The following is a 25841-nucleotide window of genomic DNA, read 5'->3' as shown; positions in this document are numbered from 1 at the left end:
TCCATTATTCTATATAAAAACCATCTGAACCCCTCGAATAGATTCCAGGCTGGAACTCACTCCCAGGTATCCATTATTCTATATATAAACCATCTGAACCTCTCGATTCGATTCCAGTCTGTAACTCACCCCCAGGTATCCATTATTCTATATATAAACCATCCGAACCCCTCGATTAGATTCCAGTCTGTAACTCACTCCCAGGTATCCATTATTCTATATATAAACCATCTGAACCCCTCGATTAGATTCCAGGCTGTAACTCACTCCCAGGTATCCATTATTCTATATATAAACCATCCGAACCCCTCGAATAGATTCCAGTCTGTAACTCACCCCCAGGTATCCATTATTCTATATATAAACCATCTGAACCCCTGGATTAGATTCTAGTCTGTAACTCACTCCCAGGTATCCATTATTCTATATATAAACCATCCGAACCCCTCGATTAGATTCCAGTCTGTAACTCACTCCCAGGTATCCATTATTCTATACATAAACCATCTGAACGCCTCGAATAGATTCCAGTCTGTAACTCACTCCCAGGTATCCATTATTCTGTATATAAACCATCTGAACCCCTCGATTCGATTCCAGTCTGTAACTCACTCCCAGGTATCCATTATTCTATATATAAACCATCTGAACCCCTCTATTAGATTCCAGTCTGTAACTCACTCCCAGGTATCCATTATTCTATATATAAACCATCTGAACCCCTCGATTCGATTCCAGTCTGTAACTCACTCCCATGTATCCATTATTCTATATATAAACTATCTGAACCCCTCGATTCGATTCCAGTCTGTAACTCACGCCCAGGTATCCATTATTCTATATATAAACCATCTGAACCCCTCGATTCGATTCCAGTCTGTAACTCACTCCCATGTATCCATTATTCTATATATAAACCATCTGAACCCCTCGATTAGATTCCAGTCTGAACTCACTACCAGGTATCCATTATTCTATATATAAACCATCCAAAACCCTCGATTAGATTCCAGTCTGTAACTCACTCCCGGGTATCCATTATTCTATATATAAACCATGTGAACCCCTCGATTAGATTCCAGACTCTAACTCACTCCCGGGTATCCATTATTCTATATATAAACCATCTGAACCTCTCGATGAGATTCCAGTCTGTAGCTCACTCCCGGGTATCCATTATTCTACATAGAAACCATCTGAACCTCTCGATTAGATTTCACTCTGCAACTCACTCCCAGGTATCCATTATTCTATATATAAACCATCTGAACCCCTCGATTAGATTCCAGTCTGTAACTCACTCCCAGGTATCCATTATTCTATATATAAACCATCTGAACCCCTCGATTACATTCCAGTCTGTAACTCACTCCCAGGTATCCATTATTCTATATATAAACCATCTGAACCCCTCGATCAGATTCCAGTCTGTAACTCACTCCCGGTATCCATTATTCTATATATAAACCATCTGAACTCCTCCATTAGATTCCAGTCTGTAACTCACTCCCAGGTATCCATTATTCTATATATAAACCATCTGAACTCCTCGAATAGATTCCAGTCTGTAACTCACTCCCAGGTATCCATTATTCTATATATAAACCACCTGAACCCCTCGATTAGATTCCAGACTGTAACTCACTCCCGGGTATCCATTATTCTATATATAAACCATCTGAACCTCTCGATGAGATTCCAGTCTGTAACTCACTCCCGGGTATCCATTATTCTATATATAAACCATCTGAACCTCTCGATTAGATTCCACTCTGCAACTCACTCCCAGGTATCCATTATTCTATATATAAACCATCTGAATCCCTCGATTAGATTCCAGTCTGTAACTCACCCCCAGGTATCCATTATTCTATATATAAACCATCCGAACCCCTCAATTCGATTCCAGTCTGTAACTCACCCCCAGGTATCCATTATTCTATATATAAACCATCTGAACCCCTCGATCAGATTCCAGTCTGTAACTCACTCCCGGTATCCATTATTCTATATATAAACAAACTGAACCCCTCCATTAGATTCCAGTCTGTAACTCACTCCCAGGTATCCATTATTCTATATATAAACCATCCGAACCCCTCGATTAGATTCCAGTCTGTAACTCACTCCCGGGTATCCATTATTCTACATATAAACCATCTGAACCTCTCGATTAGATTCCACTCTGCAACTCACTCCCAGGTATCCATTATTCTATATATAAACCATCTGAACCCCTCGATTAGATTCCAGACTGTAACTCACTCCCGGGTATCCATTATTCGATATATATACCATCTGAACCCCTCGATTCGATTCCAGTCTGTAACTCACTCCCAGGTATCCATTATTCTATATACAAACTATCTGAACCCCTCGATTCGATTCCAGTCTGTAACTCACTCCCAGGTATCCATTATTCTATATATAAACCATCTGAACTCCTCGATTAGATTCCAGTCTGTAACTCACTCCCAGGTATCCATTATTCTATATATAAACCATCTGAACTCCTCGATTAGACTCCAGTCTGTAACTCCCTCCGGGGTGTCCATTATTCTATATATAAACCATCTAAACCCCTCGATTAAATTCCAGTCTGTAACTCAATCCCAGGTATCCATTATTCTGTATGTAAACCATCCGAACCCCTGGATTAGATTCCAGTCTGTAACTACCCGCAGGTATCCATTATTCTATATATAAACCATCCGAACCCCTCGATTAGATTCCAGTCTGTAACTCACTCCCAGGTATCCATTATTCTATATATAAACCATCCGAACCCCACGAATAGATTCCAGTCTGTAACTCACCCCCAGGTATCCATTATTCTATATATAAACCATCTGAACCCCTCTATTAGATTCCAGTCTGTAACTCACTCCCAGGTATCCATTATTCTATATATAAACCATCTGAACCCCTGGATTAGATTCTAGTCTGTAACTCACTCCCAGGTATCCATTATTCTATATATAAACCATCCGAACCCCTCGATTAGATTCCAGTCTGTAACTCACTCCCAGGTATCCATTATTCCATACATAAACCATCTGAACGCCTCGAATAGATTCCAGTCTGTAACTCACTCCCAGGTATCCATTATTCTATATATAAACCATCTGAACCCCTCGATTCGATTCCAGTCTGTAACTCACTCCCAGGTATCCATTATTCTATATATAAACCATCTGAACCCCTCTATTAGATTCCAGTCTGTAACTCACTCCCAGGTATCCATTATTCTATATGTAAACCATCTGAACCCCTCGATTCGATTCCAGTCTGTAACTCACTCCCATGTATCCATTATTCTATATATAAACTATCTGAACCCCTCGATTCGATTCCAGTCTGTAACTCACGCCCAGGTATCCATTATTCTATATATAAACCATCCGAAACCCTCGATTAGATTCCACTTTGTAACTCACTCCCAGGTATCCATTATTCTATATATAAACCATCTGAACCCCTCGATTAGATTCCAGACTCTAACTCACTCCCGGGTATCCATTATTCTATATATAAACCATCTGAACCTCTCGATGAGATTCCAGTCTGTAGCTCACTCCCGGGTATCCATTATTCTACATAGAAACCATCTGAACCTCTCGATTGGATTTCACTCTGCAACTCACTCCCAGGTATCCATTATTCTATATATAAACCATCTGAACCCCTCGATTAGATTCCAGTCTGTAACTCACTCCCAGGTATCCATTATTCTATATATAAACCATCTGAACCCCTCGATTAGATTCCAGTCTGTAACTCACTCCCAGGTATCCATTATTCTATATATAAACCATCTGAACCCCTCGATCAGATTCCAGTCTGTAACTCACTCCCGGTATCCATTATTCTATATATAAACCATCTGAACTCCTCCATTAGATTCCAGTCTATAACTCACTCCCAGGTATCCATTATTCTATATATAAACCATCTGAACCCCTCGATTAGATTCCAGTCTGTAACTCACTCCCAGGTATCCATTATTCTATATATAAACCATCTGAACCCCTCGATTAGATTCCAGTCTGTAACTCACTCCCAGGTATCCATTATTCTATATATAAACCATCTGAACCCCTCGATCAGATTCCAGTCTGTAACTCACTCCCGGTATCCATTATTCTATATATAAACCATCTGAACTCCTCCATTAGATTCCAGTCTGTAACTCACTCCCATGTATCCATTATTCTATATTTCACCCAACTGAACCCCTCGATTCGATTCCAGTCTGTAACTCACTCCCAGGTATCCATTATTCTATATACAAACTATCTGAACCCCTCGATTCGATTCCAGTCTGTAACTCACTCCCAGGTATCCATTATTCTATATATAAAACATCTGAACTCCTCAATTAGATTCCAGTCTGTAACTCACTCCCAGGTATCCATTATTCTATATATAAACCATCTGAACTCCTCGATTAGACTCCAGTCTGTAACTCCCTCCGGGGTGTCCATTATTCTATCTATAAACCATCTAAACCCCTCGATTAAATTCCAGTCTGTAACTCAATCCCAGGTATCCATTATTCTGTATGTAAACCATCCGAACCCCTGGATTAGATTCCAGTCTGTAACTACCCGCAGGTATCCATTATTCTATATATAAACCATCCGAACCCCTCGATTAGATTCCAGTCTGTAACTCACTCCCAGGTATCCATTATTCTATATATAAACCATCCGAACCCCTCGATTAGATTCCAGTCTGTAACTCACTCCCAGGTATCCATTATTCTATATATAAACCATCTGAACCCCTCGATTAGATTCCAGTCTGTAACTACCCGCAGGTATCCATTATTCTATATATAAACCATCCGAACCCCTCGATTAGATTCCAGTCTGTAACTCACTCCCAGGTATCCATTATTCTATATATAAACCATCCGAACCCCTCGAATAGATTCCAGTCTGTAACTCACCCCCAGGTATCCATTATTCTATATATAAACCATCCGAACCCCTCGAATAGATTCCAGTCTGTAACTCACCCCCAGGTATCCATTATTCTATATAAAAACCATCTGAACCCCTCGAATAGATTCCAGGCTGGAACTCACTCCCAGGTATCCATTATTCTATATATAAACCATCTGAACCTCTCGATTCGATTCCAGTCTGTAACTCACCCCCAGGTATCCATTATTCTATATATAAACCATCCGAACCCCTCGATTAGATTCCAGTCTGTAACTCACTCCCAGGTATCCATTATTCTATATATAAACCATCTGAACCCCTCGATTAGATTCCAGGCTGTAACTCACTCCCAGGTATCCATTATTCTATATATAAACCATCCGAACCCCTCGAATAGATTCCAGTCTGTAACTCACCCCCAGGTATCCATTATTCTATATATAAACCATCTGAACTCCTGGATTAGATTCTAGTCTGTAACTCACTCCCAGGTATCCATTATTCTATATATAAACCATCCGAACCCCTCGATTAGATTCCAGTCTGTAACTCACTCCCAGGTATCCATTATTCTATACATAAACCATCTGAACGCCTCGAATAGATTCCAGTCTGTAACTCACTCCCAGGTATCCATTATTCTATATATAAACCATCTGAACCCCTCGATTCGATTCCAGTCTGTAACTCACTCCCAGGTATCCATTATTCTATATATAAACCATCTGAACCCCTCTATTAGATTCCAGTCTGTAACTCACTCCCAGGTATCCATTATTCTATATATAAACCATCTGAACCCCTCGATTCGATTCCAGTCTGTAACTCACTCCCATGTATCCATTATTCTATATATAAACTATCTGAACCCCTCGATTCGATTCCAGTCTGTAACTCACGCCCAGGTATCCATTATTCTATATATAAACCATCTGAACCCCTCGATTCGATTCCAGTCTGTAACTCACTCCCATGTATCCATTATTCTATATATAAACCATCTGAACCCCTCGATTAGATTCCAGTCTGAACTCACTCCCAGGTATCCATTATTCTATATATAAACCATCCGAAACCCTCGATTAGATTCCAGTCTGTAACTCACTCCCGGGTATCCATTATTCTATATATAAACCATCTGAACCCCTCGATTAGATTCCAGACTCTAACTCACTCCCGGGTATCCATTATTCTATATATAAACCATCTGAACCTCTCGATGAGATTCCAGTCTGTAGCTCACTCCCGGGTATCCATTATTCTACATAGAAACCATCTGAACCTCTCGATTAGATTTCACTCTGCAACTCACTCCCAGGTATCCATTATTCTATATATAAACCATCTGAACCCCTCGATTAGATTCCAGTCTGTAACTCACTCCCAGGTATCCATTATTCTATATATAAACCATCTGAACCCCTCGATTACATTCCAGTCTGTAACTCACTCCCAGGTATCCATTATTCTATATATAAACCATCTGAACCCCTCGATCAGATTCCAGTCTGTAACTCACTCCCGGTATCCATTATTCTATATATAAACCATCTGAACTCCTCCATTAGATTCCAGTCTGTAACTCACTCCCAGGTATCCATTCTTCTATATATAAACCATCTGAACTCCTCGAATAGATTCCAGTCTGTAACTCACTCCCAGGTATCCATTATTCTATATATAAACCACCTGAACCCCTCGATTAGATTCCAGACTGTAACTCACTCCCGGGTATCCATTATTCTATATATAAACCATCTGAACCTCTCGATGAGATTCCAGTCTGTAACTCACTCCCGGGTATCCATTATTCTATATATAAACCATCTGAACCTCTCGATTAGATTCCACTCTGCAACTCACTCCCAGGTATCCATTATTCTATATATAAACCATCTGAATCCCTCGATTAGATTCCAGTCTGTAACTCACCCCCAGGTATCCATTATTCTATATATAAACCATCCGAACCCCTCAATTCGATTCCAGTCTGTAACTCACCCCCAGGTATCCATTATTCTATATATAAACCATCTGAACCCCTCGATCAGATTCCAGTCTGTAACTCACTCCCGGTATCCATTATTCTATATATAAACAAACTGAACCCCTCCATTAGATTCCAGTCTGTAACTCACTCCCAGGTATCCATTATTCTATATATAAACCATCCGAACCCCTCGATTAGATTCCAGTCTGTAACTCACTCCCGGGTATCCATTATTCTACATATAAACCATCTGAACCTCTCGATTAGATTCCACTCTGCAACTCACTCCCAGGTATCCATTATTCTATATATAAACCATCTGAACCCCTCGATTAGATTCCAGACTGTAACTCACTCCCGGGTATCCATTATTCGATATATATACCATCTGAACCCCTCGATTCGATTCCAGTCTGTAACTCACTCCCAGGTATCCATTATTCTATATACAATCTATCTGAACCCCTCGATTCGATTCCAGTCTGTAACTCACTCCCAGGTATCCATTATTCTATATATAAACCATCTGAACTCCTCGATTAGATTCCAGTCTGTAACTCACTCCCAGGTATCCATTATTCTATATATAAACCATCTGAACTCCTCGATTAGACTCCAGTCTGTAACTCCCTCCGGGGTGTCCATTATTCTATATATAAACCATCTAAACCCCTCGATTAAATTCCAGTCTGTAACTCAATCCCAGGTATCCATTATTCTGTATGTAAACCATCCGAACCCCTGGATTAGATTCCAGTCTGTAACTACCCGCAGGTATCCATTATTCTATATATAAACCATCCGAACCCCTCGATTAGATTCCAGTCTGTAACTCACTCCCAGGTATCCATTATTCTATATATAAACCATCCGAACCCCACGAATAGATTCCAGTCTGTAACTCACCCCCAGGTATCCATTATTCTATATATAAACCATCTGAACCCCTCTATTAGATTCCAGTCTGTAACTCACTCCCAGGTATCCATTATTCTATATATAAACCATCTGAACCCCTGGATTAGATTCTAGTCTGTAACTCACTCCCAGGTATCCATTATTCTATATATGAACCATCCGAACCCCTCGATTAGATTCCAGTCTGTAACTCACTCCCAGGTATCCATTATTCCATACATAAACCATCTGAACGCCTCGAATAGATTCCAGTCTGTAACTCACTCCCAGGTATCCATTATTCTATATATAAACCATCTGAACCCCTCGATTCGATTCCAGTCTGTAACTCACTCCCAGGTATCCATTATTCTATATATAAACCATCTGAACCCCTCTATTAGATTCCAGTCTGTAACTCACTCCCAGGTATCCATTATTCTATATATAAACCATCTGAACCCCTCGATTCGATTCCAGTCTGTAACTCACTCCCATGTATCCATTATTCTATATATAAACTATCTGAACCCCTCGATTCGATTCCAGTCTGTAACTCACGCCCAGGTATCCATTATTCTATATATAAACCATCCGAAACCCTCGATTAGATTCCACTTTGGAACTCACTCCCAGGTATCCATATTCTATATATAAACCATCTGAACCCCTCGATTAGATTCCAGACTCTAACTCACTCCCGGGTATCCATTATTCTATATATAAACCATCTGAACCTCTCGATGAGATTCCAGTCTGTAGCTCACTCCCGGGTATCCATTATTCTACATAGAAACCATCTGAACCTCTCGATTGGATTTCACTCTGCAACTCACTCCCAGGTATCCATTATTCTATATATAAACCATCTGAACCCCTCGATTAGATTCCAGTCTGTAACTCACTCCCAGGTATCCATTATTCTATATATAAACCATCTGAACCCCTCGATTAGATTCCAGTCTGTAACTCACTCCCAGGTATCCATTATTCTATATATAAACCATCGGAACCCCTCGATCAGATTCCAGTCTGTAACTCACTCCCGGTATCCATTATTCTATATATAAACCATCTGAACTCCTCCATTAGATTCCAGTCTATAACTCACTCCCAGGTATCCATTATTCTATATATAAACCATCTGAACCCCTCGAATAGATTCCAGTCTGTAACTCACTCCCAGGTATCCATTATTCTATATATAAACCACCTGAACCCCTCGATTCGATTCCAGACTGTAACTCACTCCCGGGTATCCATTATTCGATATATAAACCATCTGAACCCCTCGATTAGATTCCAGACTGTAACTCACTCCCAGGTATCCATTATTCTATATATAAACCATCTGAACTCCTCGATTAGATTCCAGTCTGTAACTCACTCCCAGGTATCCATTATTCTATATATAAACCATCTGAACCCCTCGATTAGATTCCAGCCTGTAACTCACTCCCAGGTATCCATTATTCTACATATAAACCATCTGAACCTCTCGATTAGATTCCACTCTGCAACTCACTCCCAGGTATCCATTATTCTATATATAAACCATCTGAACCCCTCGAATAGATTCCAGACTGTAACTCACTCCCGGGTATCCATTATTCTATATATAAACCATCTGAACCCCTCGATTAGATTCCAGACTGTAACTCACTCCCAGGTATCCATTATTCTACATATAAACCATCTGAACTCCTCGATTAGATTCCAGTCTGTAACTCACTCCCAGGTATCCATTATTCTATGTATAAACCATCCGAACCCCTTGATTAGATTCCAGTCTGTAACTCACTCCCAGGTATCCATTATTCTATATATAAACCACCTGAACCGCTCGATCAGATTCCAGTCTGTAACTCACTCCCGGTATCCATTATTCTATATATAAACCATCTGAACCCCTCCATTAGATTCCAGTCTGTAACTCACTCCCAGGTAACCATTATTCTATATATAAACCATCCGAACCCCTCGATTAGATTCCAGTCTGTAACTCACTCCCAGGTAACCATTATTCTACATATAAACCATCTGAACCTCTCGATTAGATTCCAGACTGCAACTCACTCCCAGGTATCCATTATTCTATATATAAACCATCTGAACCCCTCGATTAGATTCCAGTCTGTAACTCACTCCCGGGTATCCATTATTCGATATATAAACCATCTGAACCCCTCGATTAGATTCCAGACTGTAACTCACTCCCAGGTATCCATTATTCTCTCTATAAACCATCTGAACTCCTCGATTAGATTCCAGTCTGTAACTCACTCCCAGGCATCCATTATTCTATATATAAACTATCCGAATCCCTCCATTAGATTCCAGTCTGTAACTCACCCCCAGGTATCCATTATTCTATATATAAACCATCTGAACCCCTCGATTAGATTCCAGCCTGTAACTCACTCCCAGGTATCCATTATTCTACATATAAACCATCTGAACCTCTCGATTAGATTCCACTCTGCAACTCACTCCCAGGTATCCAATATTCTATATATAAACCATCTGAACCCCTCGATTAGATTCCAGACTGTAACTCACTCCCGGGTATCCATTATTATATATATAAACCATCTGAACCCCTCGATTAGATTCCAGTCTGTAACTCACTCCCAGGTATCCATTATTCTATATATAAACCATCCGAACCCCTCGATTCGATTCCAGTCTGTAACTCACTCCCAGGCATCCATTATTCTATATATAAAAAATCCGAATCCCTCCATTAGATTCCAGTCTGTAACTCACTCCCAGGTACCCATTATTCTATATATAAACCATCTGAACCCCTCGATTAGATTCCAGTCTGTAACTCACCCCCAGGTATCCATTATTCTATATATAAACCATCTGAACCCCTCTATTAGATTCCAGTCTGTAACTCAATCCCAGGTATCCATTATTCTATATATAAACCATCTGAACCCCTCAATTAGATTCCAGTCTGTAACTCACTCCCAGGTATCCATTATTCTATATATAAACCATCTGAACCCCTCATTAGATTCCAGTCTGTAACTCACTCCCAGGTATCCATTATTCTATATATAAACCATCTGAACCCCTCGATCAGATTCCAGTCTGTAACTCACTCCCGGTATCCATTATTCTATATATAAACCATCTGAACTCCTCCATTAGATTCCAGTCTGTAACTCACTCCCAGGTATCCATTATTCTATATATAAACCATCTGAACCCCTCGAATAGATTCCAGTCTGTAACTCACTCCCAGGTATCCATTATTCTATATATAAACCACCTGAACCCCTCGATTCGATTCCAGACTGTAACTCACTCCCGGGTATCCATTATTCGATATATAAACCATCTGAACCCCTCGATTAGATTCCAGACTGTAACTCACTCCCAGGTATCCATTATTCTATATATAAACCATCTGAACTCCTCGATTAGATTCCAGTCTGTAACTCACTCCCAGGTATTGATTATTCTATATATAAACCATCTGAACCCCTCGATTAGATTCCAGCCTGTAACTCACTCCCAGGTATCCATTATTCTACATATAAACCATCTGAACCTCTCGATTAGATTCCACTCAGCAACTCACTCCCAGGTATCCATTATTCTATATATAAACCATCTGAACCTCTCGATTAGATTCCACTCTGTAACTCACTCCCAGGTATCCATTATTCTATATATAAACCATCTGAACCCCTCGATTACATTCCAGTCTGTAACTCACTCCCAGGTATCCATTATTCTATATATAAACCATCTGAACCCCTCGATCAGATTCCAGTCTGTAACTCACTCCCGGTATCCATTATTCTATATATAAACCATCTGAACTCCTCCATTAGATTCCAGTCTGTAACTCACTCCCAGGTATCCATTCTTCTATATATAAACCATCTGAACTCCTCGAATAGATTCCAGTCTGTAACTCACTCCCAGGTATCCATTATTCTATATATAAACCACCTGAACCCCTCGATTAGATTCCAGACTGTAACTCACTCCCGGGTATCCATTATTCTATATATAAACCATCTGAACCTCTCGATGAGATTCCAGTCTGTAACTCACTCCCGGGTATCCATTATTCTATATATAAACCATCTGAACCTCTCGATTAGATTCCACTCTGCAACTCACTCCCATGTATCCATTATTCTATATATAAACCATCTGAATCCCTCGATTAGATTCCAGTCTGTAACTCACCCCCAGGTATCCATTATTCTATATATAAACCATCCGAACCCCTCAATTCGATTCCAGTCTGTAACTCACCCCCAGGTATCCATTATTCTATATATAAACCATCTGAACCCCTCGATCAGATTCCAGTCTGTAACTCACTCCCGGTATCCATTATTCTATATATAAACAAACTGAACCCCTCCATTAGATTCCAGTCTGTAACTCACTCCCAGGTATCCATTATTCTATATATAAACCATCCGAACCCCTCGATTAGATTCCAGTCTGTAACTCACTCCCGGGTATCCATTATTCTACATATAAACCATCTGAACCTCTCGATTAGATTCCACTCTGCAACTCACTCCCAGGTATCCATTATTCTATATATAAACCATCTGAACCCCTCGATTAGATTCCAGACTGTAACTCACTCCCGGGTATCCATTATTCGATATATATACCATCTGAACCCCTCGATTCGATTCCAGTCTGTAACTCACTCCCAGGTATCCATTATTCTATATACAATCTATCTGAACCCCTCGATTCGATTCCAGTCTGTAACTCACTCCCAGGTATCCATTATTCTATATATAAACCATCTGAACTCCTCGATTAGATTCCAGTCTGTAACTCACTCCCAGGTATCCATTATTCTATATATAAACCATCTGAACTCCTCGATTAGACTCCAGTCTGTAACTCCCTCCGGGGTGTCCATTATTCTATATATAAACCATCTAAACCCCTCGATTAAATTCCAGTCTGTAACTCAATCCCAGGTATCCATTATTCTGTATGTAAACCATCCGAACCCCTGGATTAGATTCCAGTCTGTAACTACCCGCAGGTATCCATTATTCTATATATAAACCATCCGAACCCCTCGATTAGATTCCAGTCTGTAACTCACTCCCAGGTATCCATTATTCTATATATAAACCATCCGAACCCCACGAATAGATTCCAGTCTGTAACTCACCCCCAGGTATCCATTATTCTATATATAAACCATCTGAACCCCTCTATTAGATTCCAGTCTGTAACTCACTCCCAGGTATCCATTATTCTATATATAAACCATCTGAACCCCTGGATTAGATTCTAGTCTGTAACTCACTCCCAGGTATCCATTATTCTATATATGAACCATCCGAACCCCTCGATTAGATTCCAGTCTGTAACTCACTCCCAGGTATCCATTATTCCATACATAAACCATCTGAACGCCTCGAATAGATTCCAGTCTGTAACTCACTCCCAGGTATCCATTATTCTATATATAAACCATCTGAACCCCTCGATTCGATTCCAGTCTGTAACTCACTCCCAGGTATCCATTATTCTATATATAAACCATCTGAACCCCTCTATTAGATTCCAGTCTGTAACTCACTCCCAGGTATCCATTATTCTATATATAAACCATCTGAACCCCTCGATTCGATTCCAGTCTGTAACTCACTCCCATGTATCCATTATTCTATATATAAACTATCTGAACCCCTCGATTCGATTCCAGTCTGTAACTCACGCCCAGGTATCCATTATTCTATATATAAACCATCCGAAACCCTCGATTAGATTCCACTTTGTAACTCACTCCCAGGTATCCATATTCTATATATAAACCATCTGAACCCCTCGATTAGATTCCAGACTCTAACTCACTCCCGGGTATCCATTATTCTATATATAAACCATCTGAACCTCTCGATGAGATTCCAGTCTGTAGCTCACTCCCGGGTATCCATTATTCTACATAGAAACCATCTGAACCTCTCGATTGGATTTCACTCTGCAACTCACTCCCAGGTATCCATTATTCTATATATAAACCATCTGAACCCCTCGATTAGATTCCAGTCTGTAACTCACTCCCAGGTATCCATTATTCTATATATAAACCATCTGAACCCCTCGATTAGATTCCAGTCTGTAACTCACTCCCAGGTATCCATTATTCTATATATAAACCATCGGAACCCCTCGATCAGATTCCAGTCTGTAACTCACTCCCGGTATCCATTATTCTATATATAAACCATCTGAACTCCTCCATTAGATTCCAGTCTATAACTCACTCCCAGGTATCCATTATTCTATATATAAACCATCTGAACCCCTCGAATAGATTCCAGTCTGTAACTCACTCCCAGGTATCCATTATTCTATATATAAACCACCTGAACCCCTCGATTCGATTCCAGACTGTAACTCACTCCCGGGTATCCATTATTCGATATATAAACCATCTGAACCCCTCGATTAGATTCCAGACTGTAACTCACTCCCAGGTATCCATTATTCTATATATAAACCATCTGAACTCCTCGATTAGATTCCAGTCTGTAACTCACTCCCAGGTATCCATTATTCTATATATAAACCATCTGAACCCCTCGATTAGATTCCAGCCTGTAACTCACTCCCAGGTATCCATTATTCTACATATAAACCATCTGAACCTCTCGATTAGATTCCACTCTGCAACTCACTCCCAGGTATCCATTATTCTATATATAAACCATCTGAACCCCTCGAATAGATTCCAGACTGTAACTCACTCCCGGGTATCCATTATTCTATATATAAACCATCTGAACCCCTCGATTAGATTCCAGACTGTAACTCACTCCCAGGTATCCATTATTCTACATATAAACCATCTGAACTCCTCGATTAGATTCCAGTCTGTAACTCACTCCCAGGTATCCATTATTCTATGTATAAACCATCCGAACCCCTTGATTAGATTCCAGTCTGTAACTCACTCCCAGGTATCCATTATTCTATATATAAACCACCTGAACCGCTCGATCAGATTCCAGTCTGTAACTCACTCCCGGTATCCATTATTCTATATATAAACCATCTGAACCCCTCCATTAGATTCCAGTCTGTAACTCACTCCCAGGTAACCATTATTCTATATATAAACCATCCGAACCCCTCGATTAGATTCCAGTCTGTAACTCACTCCCAGGTAACCATTATTCTACATATAAACCATCTGAACCTCTCGATTAGATTCCAGACTGCAACTCACTCCCAGGTATCCATTATTCTATATATAAACCATCTGAACCCCTCGATTAGATTCCAGTCTGTAACTCACTCCCGGGTATCCATTATTCGATATATAAACCATCTGAACCCCTCGATTAGATTCCAGACTGTAACTCACTCCCAGGTATCCATTATTCTCTCTATAAACCATCTGAACTCCTCGATTAGATTCCAGTCTGTAACTCACTCCCAGGCATCCATTATTCTATATATAAACTATCCGAATCCCTCCATTAGATTCCAGTCTGTAACTCACCCCCAGGTATCCATTATTCTATATATAAACCATCTGAACCCCTCGATTAGATTCCAGCCTGTAACTCACTCCCAGGTATCCATTATTCTACATATAAACCATCTGAACCTCTCGATTAGATTCCACTCTGCAACTCACTCCCAGGTATCCAATATTCTATATATAAACCATCTGAACCCCTCGATTAGATTCCAGACTGTAACTCACTCCCGGGTATCCATTATTATATATATAAACCATCTGAACCCCTCGATTAGATTCCAGTCTGTAACTCACTCCCAGGTATCCATTATTCTATATATAAACCATCCGAACCCCTCGATTCGATTCCAGTCTGTAACTCACTCCCAGGCATCCATTATTCTATATATAAAAAATCCGAATCCCTCCATTAGATTCCAGTCTGTAACTCACTCCCAGGTACCCATTATTCTATATATAAACCATCTGAACCCCTCGATTAGATTCCAGTCTGTAACTCACCCCCAGGTATCCATTATTCTATATATAAACCATCTGAACCCCTCTATTAGATTCCAGTCTGTAACTCAATCCCAGGTATCCATTATTCTATATATAAACCATCTGAACCCCTCAATTAGATTCCAGTCTGTAACTCACTCCCAGGTATCCATTATTCTATATATAAACCATCTGAACCCCTCATTAGATTCCAGTCTGTAACTCACTCCCAGGTATCCATTATTCTATATATAAACCATCTGAACCCCTCGATCAGATTCCAGTCTGTAACTCACTCCCGGTATCCATTATTCTATATATAAACCATCTGAACTCCTCCATTAGATTCCAGTCTGTAACTCACTCCCAGGTATCCATTATTCTATATATAAACCATCTGAACCCCTCGAATAGATTCCAGTCTGTAACTCACTCCCAGGTATCCATTATTCTATATATAAACCACCTGAACCCCTCGATTCGATTCCAGACTGTAACTCACTCCCGGGTATCCATTATTCGATATATAAACCATCTGAACCCCTCGATTAGATTCCAGACTGTAACTCACTCCCAGGTATCCATTATTCTATATATAAACCATCTGAACTCCTCGATTAGATTCCAGTCTGTAACTCACTCCCAGGTATTGATTATTCTATATATAAACCATCTGAACCCCTCGATTAGATTCCAGCCTGTAACTCACTCCCAGGTATCCATTATTCTACATATAAACCATCTGAACCTCTCGATTAGATTCCACTCAGCAACTCACTCCCAGGTATCCATTATTCTATATATAAACCATCTGAACCCCTCGATTAGATTCCAGACTGTTACTCACTCCCGGGTATCCATTATTCTATATATAAACCATCTGAACCCCTCGATTAGATTCCAGACTGTAACTCACTCCCAGGTATCCATTATTCTACATATAAACCATCTGAACTCCTCGATTAGATTCCAGTCTGTAACTCACTCCCAGGTATCCATTATTCTATGTATAAACCATCCGAACCCCTTGATTAGATTCCAGTCTGTAACTCACTCCCAGGTATCCATTATTCTATATATAAACCACCTGAACCGCTCGATCAGATTCCAGTCTGTAACTCACTCCCGGTATCCATTATTCTATATATAAACCATCTGAACCCCTCCATTAGATTCCAGTCTGTAACTCACTCCCAGGTAACCATTATTCTATATATAAACCATCCGAACCCCTCGATTAGATTCCAGTCTGTAACTCACTCCCAGGTAACCATTATTCTACATATAAACCATCTGAACCTCTCGATTAGATTCCAGACTGCAACTCACTCCCAGGTATCCATTATTCTATATATAAACCATCTGAACCCCTCGATTAGATTCCAGTCTGTAACTCACTCCCGGGTATCCATTATTCGATATATAAACCATCTGAACCCCTCGATTAGATTCCAGACTGTAACTCACTCCCAGGTATCCATTATTCTCTCTATAAACCATCTGAACTCCTCGATTAGATTCCAGTCTGTAACTCACTCCCAGGCATCCATTATTCTATATATAAACCATCCGAATCCCTCCATTAGATTCCAGTCTGTAACTCACCCCCAGGTATCCATTATTCTATATATAAACCATCTGAACCCCTCGATTAGATTCCAGCCTGTAACTCACTCCCAGGTATCCATTATTCTACATATAAACCATCTGAACCTCTCGATTAGATTCCACTCTGCAACTCACTCCCAGGTATCCAATATTCTATATATAAACCATCTGAACCCCTCGATTCGATTCCAGTCTGTAACTCACTCCCATGTATCCATTATTCTATATATAAACTATCTGAACCCCTCGATTCGATTCCAGTCTGTAACTCACGCCCAGGTATCCATTATTCTATATATAAACCATCTGAACCCCTCGATTCGATTCCAGTCTGTAACTCACTCCCATGTATCCATTATTCTATATATAAACCATCTGAACCCCTCGATTAGATTCCAGTCTGAACTCACTCCCAGGTACCCATTATTCTATATATAAACCATCCGAAACCCTCGATTAGATTCCAGTCTGTAACTCACTCCCGGGTATCCATTATTCTATATATAAACCATCTGAACCCCTCGATTAGATTCCAGACTCTAACTCACTCCCGGGTATCCATTATTCTATATATAAACCATCTGAACCTCTCGATGAGATTCCAGTCTGTAGCTCACTCCCGGGTATCCATTATTCTACATAGAAACCATCTGAACCTCTCGATTAGATTTCACTCTGCAACTCACTCCCAGGTATCCATTATTCTATATATAAACCATCTGAACCCCTCGATTAGATTCCAGTCTGTAACTCACTCCCAGGTATCCATTATTCTATATATAAACCATCTGAACCCCTCGATTACATTCCAGTCTGTAACTCACTCCCAGGTATCCATTATTCTATATATAAACCATCTGAACCCCTCGATCAGATTCCAGTCTGTAACTCACTCCCGGTATCCATTATTCTATATATAAACCATCTGAACTCCTCCATTAGATTCCAGTCTGTAACTCACTCCCAGGTATCCATTATTCTATATATAAACCATCTGAACTCCTCGAATAGATTCCAGTCTGTAACTCACTCCCAGGTATCCATTATTCTATATATAAACCACCTGAACCCCTCGATTAGATTCCAGACTGTAACTCACTCCCGGGTATCCATTATTCTATATATAAACCATCTGAACCTCTCGATGAGATTCCAGTCTGTAACTCACTCCCGGGTATCCATTATTCTATATATAAACCATCTGAACCTCTCGATTAGATTCCACTCTGCAACTCACTCCCAGGTATCCATTATTCTATATATAAACCATCTGAATCCCTCGATTAGATTCCAGTCTGTAACTCACCCCCAGGTATCCATTATTCTATATATAAACCATCCGAACCCCTCAATTCGATTCCAGTCTGTAACTCACCCCCAGGTATCCATTATTCTATATATAAACCATCTGAACCCCTCGATCAGATTCCAGTCTGTAACTCACTCCCGGTATCCATTATTCTATATATAAACAAACTGAACCCCTCCATTAGATTCCAGTCTGTAACTCACTCCCAGGTATCCATTATTCTATATATAAACCATCCGAACCCCTCGATTAGATTCCAGTCTGTAACTCACTCCCGGGTATCCATTATTCTACATATAAACCATCTGAACCTCTCGATTAGATTCCACTCTGCAACTCACTCCCAGGTATCCATTATTCTATATATAAACCATCTGAACCCCTCGATTAGATTCCAGACTGTAACTCACTCCCGGGTATCCATTATTCGATATATATACCATCTGAACCCCTCGATTCGATTCCAGTCTGTAACTCACTCCCAGGTATCCATTATTCTATATACAAACTATCTGAACCCCTCGATTCGATTCCAGTCTGTAACTCACTCCCAGGTATCCATTATTCTATATATAAACCATCTGAACTCCTCGATTAGATTCCAGTCTGTAACTCACTCCCAGGTATCCATTATTCTATATATAAACCATCTGAACTCCTCGATTAGACTCCAGTCTGTAACTCCCTCCGGGGTGTCCATTATTCTATATATAAACCATCTAAACCCCTCGATTAAATTCCAGTCTGTAACTCAATCCCAGGTATCCATTATTCTGTATGTAAACCATCCGAACCCCTGGATTAGATTCCAGTCTGTAACTACCCGCAGGTATCCATTATTCTATATATAAACCATCCGAACCCCTCGATTAGATTCCAGTCTGTAACTCACTCCCAGGTATCCATTATTCTATATATAAACCATCCGAACCCCACGAATAGATTCCAGTCTGTAACTCACCCCCAGGTATCCATTATTCTATATATAAACCATCTGAACCCCTCTATTAGATTCCAGTCTGTAACTCACTCCCAGGTATCCATTATTCTATATATAAACCATCTGAACCCCTGGATTAGATTCTAGTCTGTAACTCACTCCCAGGTATCCATTATTCTATATATAAACCATCCGAACCCCTCGATTAGATTCCAGTCTGTAACTCACTCCCAGGTATCCATTATTCCATACATAAACCATCTGAACGCCTCGAATAGATTCCAGTCTGTAACTCACTCCCAGGTATCCATTATTCTATATATAAACCATCTGAACCCCTCGATTCGATTCCAGTCTGTAACTCACTCCCAGGTATCCATTATTCTATATATAAACCATCTGAACCCCTCTATTAGATTCCAGTCTGTAACTCACTCCCAGGTATCCATTATTCTATATATAAACCATCTGAACCCCTCGATTCGATTCCAGTCTGTAACTCACTCCCATGTATCCATTATTCTATATATAAACTATCTGAACCCCTCGATTCGATTCCAGTCTGTAACTCACTCCCAGGTATCCATTATTCTATATATAAACCATCCGAAACCCTCGATTAGATTCCACTTTGTAACTCACTCCCAGGTATCCATTATTCTATATATAAACCATCTGAACCCCTCGATTAGATTCCAGACTCTAACTCACTCCCGGGTATCCATTATTCTATATATAAACCATCTGAACCTCTCGATGAGATTCCAGTCTGTAGCTCACTCCCGGGTATCCATTATTCTACATAGAAACCATCTGAACCTCTCGATTGGATTTCACTCTGCAACTCACTCCCAGGTATCCATTATTCTATATATAAACCATCTGAACCCCTCGATTAGATTCCAGTCTGTAACTCACTCCCAGGTATCCATTATTCTATATATAAACCATCTGAACCCCTCGATTAGATTCCAGTCTGTAACTCACTCCCAGGTATCCATTATTCTATATATAAACCATCTGAACCCCTCGATCAGATTCCAGTCTGTAACTCACTCCCGGTATCCATTATTCTATATATAAACCATCTGAACTCCTCCATTAGATTCCAGTCTATAACTCACTCCCAGGTATCCATTATTCTATATATAAACCATCTGAACCCCTCGAATAGATTCCAGTCTGTAACTCACTCCCAGGTATCCATTATTCTATATATAAACCACCTGAACCCCTCGATTCGATTCCAGACTGTAACTCACTCCCGGGTATCCATTATTCGATATATAAACCATCTGAACCCCTCGATTAGATTCCAGACTGTAACTCACTCCCAGGTATCCATTATTCTATATATAAACCATCTGAACTCCTCGATTAGATTCCAGTCTGTAACTCACTCCCAGGTATCCATTATTCTATATATAAACCATCTGAACCCCTCGATTAGATTCCAGCCTGTAACTCACTCCCAGGTATCCATTATTCTACATATAAACCATCTGAACCTCTCGATTAGATTCCACTCTGCAACTCACTCCCAGGTATCCATTATTCTATATATAAACCATCTGAACCCCTCGATTAGATTCCAGACTGTAACTCACTCCCGGGTATCCATTATTCTATATATAAACCATCTGAACCCCTCGATTAGATTCCAGACTGTAACTCACTCCCAGGTATCCATTATTCTACATATAAACCATCTGAACTCCTCGATTAGATTCCAGTCTGTAACTCACTCCCAGGTATCCATTATTCTATGTATAAACCATCCGAACCCCTTGATTAGATTCCAGTCTGTAACTCACTCCCAGGTATCCATTATTCTATATATAAACCACCTGAACCGCTCGATCAGATTCCAGTCTGTAACTCACTCCCGGTATCCATTATTCTATATATAAACCATCTGAACCCCTCCATTAGATTCCAGTCTGTAACTCACTCCCAGGTAACCATTATTCTATATATAAACCATCCGAACCCCTCGATTAGATTCCAGTCTGTAACTCACTCCCAGGTAACCATTATTCTACATATAAACCATCTGAACCTCTCGATTAGATTCCAGACTGCAACTCACTCCCAGGTATCCATTATTCTATATATAAACCATCTGAACCCCTCGATTAGATTCCAGTCTGTAACTCACTCCCGGGTATCCATTATTCGATATATAAACCATCTGAACCCCTCGATTAGATTCCAGACTGTAACTCACTCCCAGGTATCCATTATTCTCTCTATAAACCATCTGAACTCCTCGATTAGATTCCAGTCTGTAACTCACTCCCAGGCATCCATTATTCTATATATAAACCATCCGAATCCCTCCATTAGATTCCAGTCTGTAACTCACCCCCAGGTATCCATTATTCTATATATAAACCATCTGAACCCCTCGATTAGATTCCAGCCTGTAACTCACTCCCAGGTATCCATTATTCTACATATAAACCATCTGAACGTCTCGATTAGATTCCACTCTGCAACTCACTCCCAGGTATCCAATATTCTATATATAAACCATCTGAACCCCTCGATTAGATTCCAGACTGTAACTCACTCCCGGGTATCCATTATTATATATATAAACCATCTGAACCCCTCGATTAGATTCCAGTCTGTAACTCACTCCCAGGTATCCATTATTCTATATATAAACCATCCGAACCCCTCGATTCGATTCCAGTCTGTAACTCACTCCCAGGCATCCATTATTCTATATATAAAAAATCCGAATCCCTCCATTAGATTCCAGTCTGTAACTCACTCCCAGGTACCCATTATTCTATATATAAACCATCTGAACCCCTCGATTAGATTCCAGTCTGTAACTCACCCCCAGGTATCCATTATTCTATATATAAACCATCTGAACCCCTCTATTAGATTCCAGTCTGTAACTCAATCCCAGGTATCCATTATTCTATATATAAACCATCTGAACCCCTCAATTAGATTCCAGTCTGTAACTCACTCCCAGGTATCCATTATTCTATATATAAACCATCTGAACCCCTCATTAGATTCCAGTCTGTAACTCACTCCCAGGTATCCATTATTCTATATATAAACCATCTGAACCCCTCGATCAGATTCCAGTCTGTAACTCACTCCCGGTATCCATTATTCTATATATAAACCATCTGAACTCCTCCATTAGATTCCAGTCTGTAACTCACTCCCAGGTATCCATTATTCTATATATAAACCATCTGAACCCCTCGAATAGATTCCAGTCTGTAACTCACTCCCAGGTATCCATTATTCTATATATAAACCACCTGAACCCCTCGATTCGATTCCAGACTGTAACTCACTCCCAGGTATCCATTATTCGATATATAAACCATCTGAACTCCTCGATTAGATTCCAGTCTGTAACTCACTCCCAGGTATTGATTATTCTATATATAAACCATCTGAACCCCTCGATTAGATTCCAGCCTGTAACTCACTCCCAGGTATCCATTATTCTACATATAAACCATCTGAACCTCTCGATTAGATTCCACTCTGCAACTCACTCCCAGGTATCCAATATTCTATATATAAACCATCTGAACCCCTCGATTAGATTCCAGACTGTAACTCACTCCCGGGTATCCATTATTATATATATAAACCATCTGAACCCCTCGATTAGATTCCAGTCTGTAACTCACTCCCAGGTATCCATTATTCTATATATAAACCATCCGAACCCCTCGATTCGATTCCAGTCTGTAACTCACTCCCAGGCATCCATTATTCTATATATAAACCATCCGAATCCCTCCATTAGATTCCAGTCTGTAACTCACTCCCAGGTACCCATTATTCTATATATAAACCATCTGAACCCCTCGATTATATTCCAGTCTGTAACTCACCCCCAGGTATCCATTATTCTATATGTAAACCATCTGAACCCCTCGATTAGATTCCAGTCTGTAACTCAATCCCAGGTATCCATTATTCTATATATAAACCATCTGAACCCCTCAATTAGATTCCAGTCTGTAACTCACTCCCAGGTATCCATTATTCTATATATAAACCATCTGAACCCCTCATTAGATTCCAGTCTGTAACTCAATCCCAGGTATCCATTATTCTATATATAAACCATCTGAACCCCTCGATTAGATTCCAGTCTGTAACTCAATCCCAGGTATCCATTATTCTATATATAAACCATCTGAACCCCTCAATTAGATTCCAGTCTGTAATTCACTCCCAGGTATCCATTATTCTATATATAAACCATCTGAACTCCTCGATTAGATTCCAGCCTGTAACTCACTCCCAGGTATCCATTATTCGATATATAAACCATCTGAACCCCTCGATCAGATTCCAGTCTGTAACTCACTCCCGGTATCCATTATTCTATATATAAACCATCTGAACCCCTCGAATAGATTCCAGTCTGTAACTCACTCCCAGGTATCCATTATTCTATATATAAACCATCTGAACCCCTCGAATAGATTCCAGTCTGTAACTCACTCCCAGGTATCCATTATTCTATATATAAACCATCTGAACCCCTCGATTAGATTCCAGTCTGTAACTCACTCCCGGGTATCCATTATTCTATATATAAACCATCTGAACCTCTCGATTAGATTCCACTCTGCAACTCACTCCCAGGTATCCATTATTCTATATATAAACCATCTGAACCCCTCGATTAGATTCCAGTCTGTAACTCACCCCCAGGTATCCATTATTCTATTTATAAACCATCCGAACCCCTCGATTCGATTCCCGTCTGTAACTCACCCCCAGGTATCCATTATTCTATATATAAACCACCTGAACCCCTCGATCAGATTCCAGTCTGTAACTCACTCCCGGTATCCATTATTCTATATATAAACCATCTGAACCCCTCCATTAGATTCCAGTCTGTAACTCACTCCCAGGTATCCATTATTCTATATATAAACCATCCGAACCCCTCGATTAGATTCCAGACTGTAACTCACTCCCAGGTATCCATTATTCTATATATAAACCATCCGAACCCCTCGATTAGATTCCAGTCTGTAACTCACTCCCGGGTATCCATTATTCTACATATAAACCATCTGAACCTCTCGATTAGATTCCACTCTGCAACTCACTCCCAGGTGTCCATTATTCTATATATAAACCATCTGAACCCCTCGATTAGATTCCAGACTGTAACTCACTCCCGGGTATCCATTATTCTATATATAAACCATCTGAACCCCTCGATTAGATTCCAGACTGTAACTCACTCCCAGGTATCCATTATTCTGTATGTAAACCATCTGAACCCCTCGATTAGATTCCAGACTGTAACTCACTCCCGGGTATTCATTATTCTATATATAAACCATCTGAACCCCTCGATTAGATTCCAGACTGTAACTCACTCCCAGGTATCCATTATTCTATATATAAAGCATCTGAACTCCTCGATTAGATTCCAGTCTGTAACTCACTCCCAGGTATCCATTATTCTATATATAAACCATCCGAACCCCTCGATTAGATTCCAGTCTGTAACTCACTCCCAGGTATCCATTATTCTATGTATAAACCATCCGAACCCCTCGATTAGATTCCAGTCTGTAACTCACTCCCAGGTATCCATTATTCTATATATAAACCATCTGCACCCCTCGAATAGATTCCAGTCTGTAACTCACTCCCAGGTATCCATTATTCTATATATAAACCATCCGAACCCCTCCATTAGATTCCAGTCTGTAACTCACTCCCAGGTATCCATTATTCTATATATAAACCATCTGAACCCCTCGATTAGATTCCAGACTGTAACTCACTCCCAGGTATCCATTATTCTATATATAAACCATCTGAACCCCTCGAATAGATTCCAGTCTGTAACTCACTCCCAGGTATCCATTATTCTATATATAAACCATCCGAACCCCTCCATTAGATTCCAGACTGTAACTCACTCCCAGGAATCCATTATTCTATATATAAACCATCTGAACTCCTCGATTAGATTCCAGACTGTAACTCACTCCCAGGTATCCATTATTCTATATATAAACCATCTGAACCCCTCGAATAGATTCCAGACTGTAACTCACTCCCAGGTATACATTATTCTATATATAAACCATCTGAACCCCTCGATTAGATTCCAGTCTCCTACTCACTCCCGGGTATCC

At 40.1% G+C, this 25841-nt stretch overlaps 1 protein-coding gene across 3 annotated transcripts in view; it reads left to right on the top strand.

Annotated features, from left to right (window-relative positions):
• The window catches only part of gabbr1b (gamma-aminobutyric acid (GABA) B receptor, 1b), a 458524-nt gene that overhangs the window by 422310 nt on the left and 10373 nt on the right, over positions 1 to 25841 (top strand). The window lies entirely within an intron of this gene.

This window comes from Stegostoma tigrinum, chromosome 34 (assembly GCF_030684315.1).
Source record: "Stegostoma tigrinum isolate sSteTig4 chromosome 34, sSteTig4.hap1, whole genome shotgun sequence".
NCBI classification, from domain to species: Eukaryota; Metazoa; Chordata; class Chondrichthyes; order Orectolobiformes; family Stegostomatidae; genus Stegostoma; species Stegostoma tigrinum.
The sequence above is the reverse complement of the archived record's forward strand: the minus strand, read 5'-3'. Positions and strand labels throughout refer to the sequence as shown.